Source organism: Coptis chinensis, chromosome 3 (assembly GCF_015680905.1).
Source record: "Coptis chinensis isolate HL-2020 chromosome 3, ASM1568090v1, whole genome shotgun sequence".
NCBI classification, from domain to species: domain Eukaryota; kingdom Viridiplantae; phylum Streptophyta; class Magnoliopsida; order Ranunculales; family Ranunculaceae; genus Coptis; species Coptis chinensis.
Window position 1 is genome coordinate 45,879,617 of NC_141458.1, and position 4,606 is coordinate 45,884,222.

General features: G+C 40.1%; 1 pseudogene; it reads right to left on the reverse strand.

The window, feature by feature from the left end:
• Positions 1-980: 980 nt before the first annotated feature.
• Positions 981-4,195, reverse strand: LOC147509788 (uncharacterized; annotated as a pseudogene).
• Between the last annotated feature and the right edge of the window lie 411 nt (positions 4,196-4,606).

The following is a 4,606-nucleotide window of genomic DNA, read 5'->3' on the forward strand; positions in this document are numbered from 1 at the left end:
TGGTCCAAGTAACGAATTCTTTGGCCTTGGGCTTCCAAATAGGCTTTAAAATAGGTCCAAGTCGCATCTTTAATAACTTTAATTCCTTGGCTTTCTCCATGATTGTCCACGAGCTTCCCATGTGATCCTTAATGCTCGAATTGCTCCGTTTTACCCTTTTTCTCTAATATTCCACAAAACTCACTCTTTCACCTGTAGAATCATAAAACATAACTTAGAAATACTATTAGTCCACTAAGATGGCTATACAAGAGGCATAATAGAGGGTTAAAAAGCACTTTTTGAGCACTTATCAACATGGATGCCCATACAAAGGCTCAAAGGGTGCCATACCAATGCTCGACTAGAAACTGTTATTATATGCAAACTCCACCAAAGGCAAATGCTCCTCCCATCCTCCACCAAAATCCATTACACAAGTCTATAACATATCTTCTAATATCTGATTCACCCTCTCCGTTTGTCCATCTGTTTGAGGATGATAAGCAGTACTCATCGCCAAACTAGTACCCATAACACGCTGAAAACTCTTCCAAAACTCGGAGGTGAACAAAGGATCTCGATTTGAAACAATACTCACTTGAATCCCATGTAACCTGAGCACTTCCCGAATGTACAAGGAAACCAACTTATCTGTATTTCTACGAATGTTAATAGGAATGAAATGAGCATACTTCGTTAGATGATCAACAATAACCCAAATAGATTCATTACTTCTCCGAGACTTAGGCAAGCCATCAAAAAAATCCATAAAAATGTGCTCCCATTTCCACATCGGTATCTCTAATGGTTGCAATAATCCAGAAGGCCTCTGATGTTCTGCCTTAACCTGTGACAAGTTAAACACTGAGAAATATATTCACCGACATCTATTTTCATCTCTTCCCACCAAAAGGTCCTTTTCAAGTCATGGTACATCTTCGTTCCTCCAGGATGAATTTTAAACTGAGAACGATGAGCTTCATATAATATCTCTTTCTTTAACTTTGCATCATCTGGTACACACAATCTCCCATGAAATCTAATCCTCCCTCAGAATCAACTGCCCAATCAGACGGACAATCATCTAAAATATCAATGACCAAATCATCTAACCGAATCAAAAGAAATCGATCTCTGTGCTGCATGGCAATCACTCTACTGAAAATCACCAGCCTAACCTCCAAATTGCATATATACCCTTCATCTGTACCGGGTGTAGTCCAGACGTCATAAGCTATTATAGTCTCCAAACTCTTCCACTCTTGCACCATAAGAGTGGTCAAAACACAAGGCAATCGACTAAGTGCATCAGCAACTACATTGCCCTTTCCTAGGTGATACTAAATCTCGAAGTCACAACTACTTATGAATTCCATCCATCTATGTTGTCTCATGTTCAACTCTTTCTGTGAATAAAGATACTTCAAACTCTTGTGATATGTGTAAAGCTCGAACTTCTCATCATATAAATAATGCATCCACACCTTCAAAGCAAAAACCACTGCCGCTAACTCCAAGTCATGGGTAAGATAACATCTCTCATGTATCTTCAACTGTTGTGAAGCGTATGACACCACCTTCTGGTCTTGGATTAACACACAACCCAAACTAGTTCCACTAGCATATGTAAAAACCACTAGTTTTCCGCCTCTAGTCGGGATTACTAGAATTAGAGCTGTAGTCAACCTCTACTTCAATTCTAAGAAAGCCTTCTCACAATCATTAGTCCATATAAACTTCACATCCTTTCTAGTTAACTTCGTGAGCGGAGCTGCAATAAGCACGAACTTCTCAATAAATCTCCGATAATATCCAGCTAACCCCAAGAAACTCCTAATCTCTGTAACAGTGGTTGGTTGTTTCCATTCTTTCACTATAGCAACCTGCTCAGGGTCTACAACAATCCCCTTACTAGATACCACATGTCCCAAGAAATGAATTTCTTCTTCCTAAAAATAGCACTTGCTAAACTTAGCATACAACTTCTGTTCTCTAAACATCTGCATCACTATCTTCAAATGCATTTTATGTTCTTTTGTGTTTTGTGAATACACTAAAATGTCATCAATGAAAACAATCACAAATTTATCCAAATAGGGCCTAAAAATATGATTCATCATGTCCATAAAGAATGCAGGTGCATTCGTCAACCCAAAAGGCATCACAGAAAACCTATAGAAACCATACCGAGTTCTAAATGCAGTCAAAGGAATACTTTTCTCTTCAACTCCCATCTGATAATAACCAGTCCTTAAATTAAACTTTGAAAATACCTTAGCCCCTTTCAACTAGTTCAACATATCATCAATCCTAGGAAGCGAATACTTATTTTTTATAGTCACCTGGTTCAAATCCCTGAAGTCAATACACATCCTCAAAGTACCATCCTTCTTTGAAACAAAAATAGCAGGCGCACCCCATGGTGAGTTGCTCGGTTGTATGAACCTGGTCATACACACCTTAAAGATTCAAACCCATATACTCAAAAGATATGGTTAAGCCAAAAACAAAATCACTAAAACTTAAACTCTTACCCCTTCTTGAGTAATTCCTCGACTTGTACTTTCATTTCGTCCAATAGCTTAGGGGCCAACCAGTAAGCCGACTTTGAAACTGGTGTAGTCCCTGGTAACAAGTCTATACAAAACTCCACCTCCCTTTTGGGTGGCAACCCTGGAATCTCCTGGAAAACATCTTTGAAGTCTCTCACTACTTCCACATCGCTGATATCCCTCGTATGTATCTCTATAGAGTATAGGAAACTAGACATCACAGAGTCCTCCTTACTAACACAAGTGTGAATCAACCTCGGCATGTCAGGTGTATTCACTATAACTTCCCTCCTCGCACAATCCAAGGTAACCTGATAACGCGTCAACTAGTCCATACCAAGTATGAAATTGAAACCCTCAAACCACAAAACTATCAAGTCTACCACAAAGACACGATCTAAGAAATACAACTTAAAACCTGTGCACTCGTCATATAAGGTAACATAACCTCCTAGAGGTGTCTCAACACACAAAGGTTTAGATAAAGGTGTAGTTTTAAAATGTTCTTTCTCAACATATTGACGAGATATAAAAGAATGTGAAGTATCCGAATCAAACAAAACTCTGAATATAAACTGAGATGAACTAAAGGTACCTTCAACATTCCCATGTCCTGGCATAGCTGCATAGGCTCTAGCATGAGTGACCGGTGCTGGTGCTCTGTTCTGCTGATTACCTTGCTTGGTAGGGCAATAACGAGATAAATGACCCACCTGCTTACATTCCCAGCAAGCCCTTTCAACATGAACTATGGCTCTAACTGCTGGTGCTGGTGCAGGTAAAGGTAACGTTGTTGGTCAATACAGAAGAGCGGGAACACAACCCTGAAACTGGTTACCCTGCCTCGGCCACTGATTCCCCGGAGGTCTATAGCTTCTAGCCTGCCCCTGTGGCCTATAACCATCCTACTGTGTAAATCCTCCCTGGGGTCAGAATACACCCTGCTGGTGAAATCCTCCCTGAAACCCCTGGGAAGGTGGTCTTTGAAATGGACCCCTCTGAGTAATATCATAAGGCCTAAACCTATTCGGCTGCCTGCTTTCAAAAGGCCTAGGGCCAACAACTGGTATCTCACCAAACTTTTTCTTCCCCTTCGACTCTCTTAAGGCTGCATTCTGCTCCTCATATCTCAATGCCAAGTCCAACACACAATCAAAGGTGTCCCCGTCAAAAGGAATCAACTTGCTGGACAAGTAACTCTCTAACCCACATATGAACTTTTGGTTTTTCTTCTTGTCAATATCCACAAGATAGGGAGCAAACCTCGATAACTCATTAAACTTGGTCACATACCCAGTCACAAACTTCCCGTCTTGAGTCAACTCAAAGAATTGTTGAGCCAATAGTTCTTTTATTGCTTCAGGAATTAACTTACTCTCAAATCTAATCTTGAAGTCCTCCCAAGACAAAGTTCTAGTGTCCAGACTAGGGGTGAGAGCTCGCCAGCAAAACCTAGCAGCATCATCAAGTTGGTGAGCAGCCAACTCCTGCTTCTGTAGCTCAGTAAGCTGCATACGCTCAAATACATTTTCACAACAATGAATCCAAGACTCTGTTGCGATCGCGTTCCCAACACCAGTAAACCGCTGCCCACCAAGAGTACCAAACTCCTTATTGCGCTTAGCAAAAGGATCTCCCTGAATAGGCTGGTTATTTTGCATAGCCTGCAACAACTAATTCAACTATCCTCCTAACATCTGTACTGGAGTGTTCACTGTAGGCCCAGTAGTATTTCCATTATGTGTCTCAACCATGATCTACAATTTCAAACAAAACTCCAACTAATATTCACATATTTCCAAAACACTCAACACTATAGCCCATATTCCACATCCAAGGATCACTTAAACTTTCTAAATCTAAGCTAACCTAAGCTCCGATACCAAAATGTCACAACCCAAATTTCTAAACAATTACAAATGAATATTTGAAATATAAATATCTCAAAAATCAATATGTTCAATTGTCTAAAAACCCAGGCTATGACAAGGTGGATACAACACATGCCAAAACCGAAAACCCACATCATAAAAGAATCATCTTAAATTAAATAATCCCAAGAATTATCCACC